We start from the raw sequence: 9,405 nt of genomic DNA, 5'->3' as shown, positions 1-9,405 counted from the left end.
TATTATTGTGAAACTATGTACAAAATAATAATCTTACAAATAATTCACAAAGCAAAGCGTGGTCTTAAGTTGAAACTATCAAGTCTCGAATTCGGGTTTTCTGTGAAGCTGTGATATTTCTGTCCCGTTTTAACACGTTGGAAAACACGTGTATATCTCACCCGTCTCGTTCCAACTTGGGGAGGCTTGCGCGGAAAGAGAATGTGGGTAACGAACGACCTTTTGCCGTTACGGGCAGCAGTGCGGAGCTGCCATTCACCGAGAGTGGTATACTCGGTTCCCGATACCGCATCGTTCCGAACATCTGACGGCCTGAAAAAATTACGTAAATATTACAACATTCATACATCGATTATGAAATGTATGTAATCGCAGTTCGCAAACCCTTCCGTTGATGTCTTGATTTTGTTTTTTTTTTATTGCTAAGTGGTCGGTTTTGGCGGTTTGTTTAAGTGCGACTTGTTTGACCCTGGTGGATTTATTTTATATAATTTCCTAACCCTGTTTCTTGGTGCCTGGACCGTCTGTGGTTTTGTTGTGTATCATTTCGTCCACATTGGATTGTCACTGGTGCCGTTGGTGAGTTTCCTTTCAGATTTTAAGATTTCCTTCAGATTTATGTTGTGTTTACATTTTCAGAAAAAAAAAAAATTAAAGTATAGTTAATCTTATTTCAACTAAAAATAATATGTGGTTTTTACATTATTATATAGTTATCAAAGATTTGAATAGCCACAGGAAGAAAATTTATTTGTACAGCATCATTAGCATACCTTAATAAAACAAATAAATCTTATATACCTTTATGAAACGTCGTACGTATGTTCAAACTACCTACTTACAAGTACAAGTGATATTTGACAAGTATTAATATTCCACTCGCTACTCCTACATGATATTGGTCAAGCGCTTGACCGAATAAGTAGCATGTACTTATTCGGTACTTACCAACCTAAATTAAATATGTGTAACCTACTTTTTTCGTCCTTATGTGTGTAAAAAATACGCGTTGGAGATTGGTACATGCCAATACCTAACTGAATACAAAGATGAAAATTAAATTTACCTCTTTATAACCGACTTCAAAAAAAGAAGGAGGTTCTCAGTTCGATGCGTATGGTTTTTTTTTAAATGTTTGTTACCCCATAACTTCGTCATTTCTTAACCAATTTTGAAAATTATTTTTGTATCATCATCATCATCATCATCAACAATCTATTCGGGTCACTGTTGAGCACGAGTTTCCACTCAGAATGAGTAAAGAAATGAGTATGAAGGGTTTGGCCTTAGTTGGCCAAATGCGGATTGGCACACACACACAGAGGATTAAGAAAATACTCATTTATGGCGGTTTCCTTAGGATGTTTTTCCTTCACCGTTTGAGACGTGATACCTATTTAATTTCTTAAAATGAAAAGTTGGAGGTTCATGTCCTGGACCGGATTCGAATCTACGCTTTCCGAATCGAAGGCAGAGTTCATATCCACTAGGCTATCACATCCCTTTTTGTATGTACACTATTTACAGCTGTATTAAGTAGAAAATTTAAAATTTAATGTTTTGTTCATATCGCATTGTAAAATATTTTTCATCCAAAAAAACCAACAGTCTAGCTGTAACCTTACCTTCCTAGGTATTAAGGTTAAAGCTAGACTGTTGGTTAATATACTCGTATTACGGCGTTTTCTCTATTGTAGATATTAGTAGTAGGTATACGTTCAGTATATAATATCATTGTACACACTTTATTCTTGGAACATTAAGGGTCTGGAGCAGGATCCTGGAGACCTACCAACCTGCTATCTTCTAAACTCTAAAGCTACTCCATAATTAGCTTCCGTACTTATCTATTGTAGGAGCAAACAACAGACAAACTTAAAATGAGGTACACGACACCTATGTATGTCTGGCTCTATCAGGCTCTTGTTCTAATATGTCACCACGGCGTGTAGCTAATACATTTCCTATCTCCTTTTTCAATATCTATTATAGTCATAAGGTAATTCTAAAAGAAAATCCGATTTTTGTTTTGGGTTACGATTAAAATGGCACTTGAGGAAAAATATATAAAACTGCGGATACAGCACCGACAGTTAATAGCTTCGACCGTTTCATTAATGCCGAGAAAAAGAAATAAAAACAACGTATAAAACGAGTAACCCAATGTACACCGCTATAGATATAAGCCGGCTTCATACCGACCGTGTAATAAGATACATCCACTGGATCTTTGGCTCTGGACACGAAAGCAAAGGGCAATTTTGTCGAACACGACGCTACAAACCCTTAACGAACTTAATTACTTACGAGGAAATACTTTTCTTTTGTGAAATACGTAACAAAGATCAAAAAGAAAGAATAAGCCTTGACAATAGGCTATTTGAACTGCGTTGGTATACATATAAAGGTCTCATTAGGTAGCGATGATATTTTAGATCAAACGAAATAATGAAAGAGATCTATTTAAGACATTTTGCTTTTATGTAAATTAAATAAAACCTTTTTTTATAATAGTTGACGAACATAGGCTTATTGTGTGTAATTAGATAATATTATCTAAAACATGTCTCATGTAGCGGTGAGAGATCTAGCCTGTTAATACTCGTGCCTACTTGATACCCATATTTTAGACCAATCGAATTTCACTGATGTAAAGAGAGCCGTAGAGTCAGTCTTGAACCTTCAAAGTCGGTCATTTATGATCTACCGTCAGATAATATCAATATGATGGGTCAATCATCACAAATAGAATGGAAAATCGCTTCTATTGTAATCATATCTTACGTAATAAGTAGCCATTATTAATATAAAGTGCTTGATTTTTAAACGAGAAATTATAAATTTATTGAAATAAATAGACCGATTGACATCATATTCAAATTTGATACATCATTTGTTCACAATTCATTAATTTTAATAGGTATTTTGTTTTAAGATACAGTTGTTTTCCATTTTCAATTTTTACATTATTATGCTACATATTAATCTTTAAATGAAAATCTTTTTTGAAGAATTTTGTCTAAGCATAATACGTATTCATCAAATAAAACTTAATTAATTATTTTGAGTTAGGTAACATTTTCAAAAAATAATTAATAGGTCCAGTATTAATATTGTAGTAGGATTCGAAAGTCCTATATTAATATATAAGATGCGCGATGATTCAATATTTTGACCTTTAGTTAATCATTAATTTGATTAAGAAATCGTATTTAATTAACAGCCCGCTTAGATGTTCCGCCTTTATCCGTGTAGCTGTGTGTGTTTCTTCTACCTAGTACCTTTAAACAAAAAAACAACAAGTAAGTAACAAATAACTGAGAAAGTTCCATTGTGTAACAGCGGCCCGTTCCACAAATTACATAACCGCATGAATTTTTGTATGTTTTTTTTAATCACGACTAACTCGTAAACATTTCGTAATGATTGAGTATCGTGATCAAGTGGCCAGTTGGACTTGTTTTCTTGCAACCGTACTTTATTATAATTACGTTAATTATTTAAAACATCAACAACTGGACAGTAAACAAGTGTTTTACAAAATAAATAACTTTAACTATATTATAGTAGTATTATATATTATAGTATATTAATTAGATATTTGTAACGCCAGAACGGCTCAACAGATTCCTATGAAATTGACCACATATATGGTGTAAAGTTAGGAGTGTAAGTATATATTCAGCACAGAAACTGGTTTTAGAAATAATTATAGGATAGCTATAGATAGATAGTTTTTGTCTAGCTAGCTCTCACCTACCCGTAAAGCTTTTCTTTGAGTAACAATACTCGTTTTGCTTTAGCAAAGTACTATCTACTTTGCTAAAGCAAAACGAGTATTGTCATCTATCTCAAAAATAGTGATAAAAACCACCTAAAATCCAATATAGTTATTATTAATTTTCACGTTACTACTAACTTATGTTGTCACGTTTCAGTTTTTATAGAAATTTTATATTGAGATTTATTTCGCCTTGAGCAAAACTATTTTCTTGCAAGATACAATTAGGTAGATGTTTTTATAAGTCTTTTATATATATTTTTTTTATTATATATGTAATGGTATGATGATTGATGTAACCAAATTGAATCACATTTACTATTATAATAAAAAAGCGATTGACAAATTATCTTGAAGAATTACTAGATTACCTTCTGTTACCTACTTTATTTGATAGAGATTAAAGTAATGTAGAGGACTTTATGTATGAACTATAAATCACTCGAGCTTTAAAGTTTATTATTAAAAGCCACCAATAAGGCTTCAGAAAAAAAGTGCCTTTGTTTTATATATCAAAACCAAGATCAAACCAAACAAAGCATCGGCAGTGTTAATAAAACCCAGTCACAGTAAGATCCGGCTCGGCGCGGCGACTCGGCCGTGGCAATTTGCATTTCGTAGTCACCATGGAATTCTTTGCGACATCGAGTGCTCCGCCGAGAAATGTAAGATTAAATGACTTAGCCAACTTGTATAAGGGTTTATCTAGACACATCAGGGTCAGGGTTTCAGGGTTGAAATTGTCAGATATCAGACATTTATCTGTGTTATACTCGTAAATTAGAGAAATAAGTAGAGATTGAATAGTTGATTATGAAACACGGCTATAGTCTGGTAAATTCATAAACGGACTTGCCAGACCATGATATGCGGGCGACAGAGGGAAAGACTGCGCGGGTGTGAAATCGTGCGTGCGGAGAAGTGACGTGCATCAGTCGTGGGGTTTTCATTCATTGCTACATGCCCCCCGGACCGCGCGGAACATCGGGAGTGTTACGAACGAAGCCAAGCTATAATACTCACGCGATACAACGCCAGAGTATGCCCGACTAGTTTCGAACAGATACGGGGCCCTTAGTCATGAGCTGGTTTTTGCTACGCGGCACGATCCGTTGTATCGGGTGAGTTTTAGCCGTGTTTCATAATCAATTAATATTAATAACACTCACGATAGTTAAAATTCTAAAAGAGACTGAATAGAGCTCTTTGTGACAGAATTGTGACAAAAAGATATGGCAAATATTCTTTAAAAAAAGAAATGAAAAATTATAGGAGGAAGTATTACTGCCATGCTATTGGATGCCACAAGTAGCAATGCTGTAGATGGAGGCGCATGTAAGGTTTCATTACTTGCTCTATCGATACGTGCCGGGTAGAACATTTTAAAGGATTCCGTATATTGCCTATTTATAGGCGATGGGTTTCCATTTAACATGAAGTAGGACATCTGCTTGTGTATTAATCAGAAGCTTCATTCATCAGAAATAATTCACTGCAAAATTTAATATAAATTATATACGTGTGAGTTTGTGGCAGTTACTTAGTTACTGCAATTTCAAGGATTTCAATTTCATAGAACGACTATACTAGGTACAATTACTGCAATAAAATTGATCGTGATGAATTTTTAAACATTTTAAAAATTCATCACGAATAACATTTTTAAATAAAAGATTTTATTTTCAATCAAAATATTTTAAGATAGTCCACAAAATAAATTTAAATTGATAGTTACCCATTAATTTATTGTTTAAATATATTATTTTGCATCTGATCGAAATTAAAAACTATGTTCTTTTATTTGATGTAAAGCTATATTTCTATTAATCCTACTAATATTATAAGAGCGAAAGCTTGTATGGATGTTTGTTAGTTTTTAAAGCCGCTACCACTAAACCGATTTGGCTAAATTTGGAATGAAAATATTTTTTTGTCTGTATTAAAACATTGGCTACTTTTCACCCCGGAAAAATGCATGGTTTGTGAAAAACTGTAGTTTGTAATTGTGCTAGTATTATTATATCTGTAATGTGAACCACAAAATAAATAAGTATATTACTTCGTACTTACCTCAACTTTATTGTTCGATTTTGTGGTAACTGTTACGTGGTAATTGTAACGCAGTATCTGCAGTGAGAGAAAAACTGAGGTAACATTTTGTCTATTGACTAAAAATTCGTGTAGACCGAAGTAGGCCGCACTGCAATCGCAAATTTGTTTCCGCGAACTAGAGCACGTATCGGGGACCGGAGTGCATCGAGTTTAATATGTAATAGTCCAGGTGGATATACCGCGGAACGCTTCAGTACCGATGATTATTTTATACTACAGATGTGTTACGTGCTTACAAAATCACCGCATCAAGTGATCCGAATTTAGCGACTCCACTGAGCACACACAATCTATACTAATATTATAAAGCTGAAGAAAGCTAATCTCAGGAACTTCTAGTCCGAATTGAAAAATTCTCTCAGAATTAGATAGCCCATTTATCGAGGAAGGCTATATATTATCCCCGTATTTCTACGGGAACGGGCACCACGCGGGTGAAACCGCGCGGCGTCAGCTAGTGTTTAATGTAAGTAAACACAAAATTATGCTCAATTTTGTGACATTATACATTTATGTATCTATATACCGTGTCCGTGGTCGCGTATGTAAGCCATCCCGAGATTTATGTATCCAAGACAAGAAATCGCATAGCTATATCAAAAATGTGCTCAAGCAAACAAACACAAAAAATTAAAACTATGGAGCGTTTTTCAGGGATCCGTGGCAGCACTGCAAATATGACCCTTTAAAGCCCTGTAGCTCCGAAAGTAATGATCCCAGATATCCTGTTACTTTTACAAAATTGCTTTACTTTTAGCATACTGTTAATTTATATACAATTTAAAAAAACTGTCATTATCCCTATTAGACAAACTTGACTTGATCGTGATTTAGAGTTCCCGCGGGATAGAAAAACCCAAATGCATATGGAGTTGTGGGCATCAGATAGTATGGTTTTATATGCAGCGACTGACTCATACTTTTGTTACCTGAACTCAATGCTCGCTAAAGCTTGTTTGTGAGGTTGTATTTTTACGAGTGACTCGAAAAGGTCGTCAGAACGTCAACAGTAAAGTTCTAAACTGTTCGGAGTCAAATGTCTTGTATGAGTCACATATCGTTTTCGAGGTCGCGTAGTATCCGCCTCCCATCCACGCTGTTTTCGATTCTTACGCAAGCTCTCTTCGAACATTCAGCAACCTGTCTCGGTGCGTGTACGAAATATTAACACTCGTGAAATTCCAAATTCCGTGATAACTTCGTCAAAAGATTTATTAGACATTTTTCTTTTTCGGAGGACGTTTTTTGAGAATGTGTAATTTCACGTATGTAATTTGATTTATTCTGCAATTAGAGTTTTATTTAGTGAGTTCATATGTTTTGAATCATCTTCATTATCAACCTGCTGCAGGGCCATGCTTCCCTCTTTATAGACAGGGTTATGGAGTTAAGATCCACCATGTTTTTCGTTTTTTGGAGGAAGTTTATTGAGAGTACGTAATTTTACATATGTAATTTGATTTGTTCTGCAATTAAAGTGTTATTCAGTGAGTGCATATGTATTAAATCAATAAATATTTCATTTAAGGTTGTCTGGAGGAGATCGCTTTAGCGATAAGACCGCCTTTGCGCATTTTACTTTTCTATTTTTTTTTCTCTTATTTTTATTGTATCTTATTTGTGTGCAATAAAGAATTAAAATAAATAAAATAAATAAATAAATAAATCATCATCATTGTCAACCTACTGCATGGCCAAGATTCCCTCTTTATAGTAGGGGTTATAAGCTAAGGAGCTAAGATCCACCATGTTTTTCGTTTTTCGGAGGACGTTTTTTGAGAGTAGGTACGTAATTTCACATTTATGTTATTTGATTTAATCTGCAATTAGAGTTTTATTCAGTGAGTGCATATGTATTATATCATCATCATTATCAACCTACTGCAGGACCATGCTTCCCTCTTTATAGGAGGGCTTATGATCCACCATGTTTTTCGTTTTTTGGAGGAAGTTTATTGAGAGCACGTAATTTTACATATGTAATTTAATTTATTCTGCAATTAGAGTTTTATTCAGTGAGTATTATGTATTAAATCATCATCATTGTCAACTTCATTTTGTTCCACTAAAATTTTTACTAGCACTTAATGCTATAATACTAAACTCGATATATTACGTAGGTAGAGTTAAGTTAGTATTCAGTTTCACTTAGCCTGACTTGTTAAGTTTTCATGACTTGGAATAACATTTACATAATTCCCATAGGCGTGCGGTCTACTTTATCTAATACAAATGCAAAATACTTCAGCAATTTTGGAATAAATTTTGGAAATTGACTGTTAATTCATTGGATTTCAACCCGTGTATAATTCAAATTAATAATATAAATTGAAAATTCAACTAATTTATAGTCAGATAATGCAGATAGTGCCGCTAGTGACTTCGTTTGCGATAAATAACTTATATATATAGTATGCATGAAAATAGTTTAAATATTGAATAGAAACAGGCAATATTTTGTCAAAACTTATTCTATAACGTACGCCCGCGACTGCGTCCGTGTGAAATTCAGTTTTTCATAAACTCCGCGGGAACATTGAATTCCCAGCCATATATCTCATTAAAATAATTTTAATCATTTCACATAATTATTAGTCCGGATAAACAGACAGGAAACACTGACGCCAGAAGGGCATTCCACATTGTTTAATTGTAAAACGACTTTGTAGAATTAACATAATATCATTAGGAAGAGCCGGTTATAAAGAATATTTAAAAAAAAACGAAAAATTAGTTAGTTGCCGGGACTAGGCTAGGTGGCTTGAGTATGTTAGAGTTAAATTAATATTAATTATCGGCCGTATGTTTAAGTCGCGATCCTCGTGTATCTAGAAGATGATAACTTTAAATACATATTTACGATTTTTAAGTAAAATAATAGTAAAACATAAATTTTACTTTATTCATTAAATCATAGCTCGATTTTTCAAAAAACTTCAATTAATTTTTTTTTACAAACTGTAGAAACAATACTTTATATTACAGAGGTTGAAAACTATAAGGTCAAAACCTTGTTACAATGCTGTATGTTATTCAATAGTTTTGAATTTGCTATCTGATCTAGTGTTGTGGCAACAAAACCGCAGAAACACAATAAGGAATAGTTGATGCATTCAAGAATCAAGTACTTAAGCCTTCTAAGAGCATATCTAAGTATATTTACTTGGACTTGTTTATACTCCTAGCCGTGTTTATATGAGAGCCCAGTGGATATGACCTCTGCCTCAGATTCCGGAGGGTGTGGTTTCGAATCCGGTCCGGGCATCTCCAACTTTTCAGTTGTGTGCATTTTATGAAATAATATATCACGTGTCTCAAACGGTGAAGGAAAACATCGTGAGAAAACCTGCACACCAGAGAATTTTCTTAATACCCTGCGTGTGTGAAGTCTGCCAATCCGCATTGGGCCATCCCGCATAGGATAGCACAGCTCTTACTATTAGGTAAGCTAAAGTTATGAATGTTCAGCTTACTTAGCTTTAGCGTTGAGCTTACTTTCCTCTAAGTTCGCA

General features: G+C 34.1%; 1 protein-coding gene across 2 annotated transcripts in view; it reads left to right on the top strand.

Moving 5' to 3' along the window:
- The first annotated feature begins 222 nt into the window (after positions 1-222).
- The window catches only part of LOC112054829 (mucin-5AC), a 94,720-nt gene continuing 85,537 nt past the window's right edge, over positions 223-9,405 (top strand). For both annotated transcript variants that reach the window (XM_052891488.1, XM_052891489.1), the window contains exon 1: positions 223-579. The gene's annotated coding sequence lies outside the window, so the exon portion shown is untranslated. The remainder of the gene's footprint in view (positions 580-9,405) is intronic.

Source organism: Bicyclus anynana, chromosome 4 (assembly GCF_947172395.1).
Source record: "Bicyclus anynana chromosome 4, ilBicAnyn1.1, whole genome shotgun sequence".
NCBI lineage: Eukaryota > Metazoa > Arthropoda > Insecta > Lepidoptera > Nymphalidae > Bicyclus > Bicyclus anynana.
Note: the sequence above shows the minus strand (reverse complement) of the source record. Positions and strands in the feature narration are given on the sequence as shown.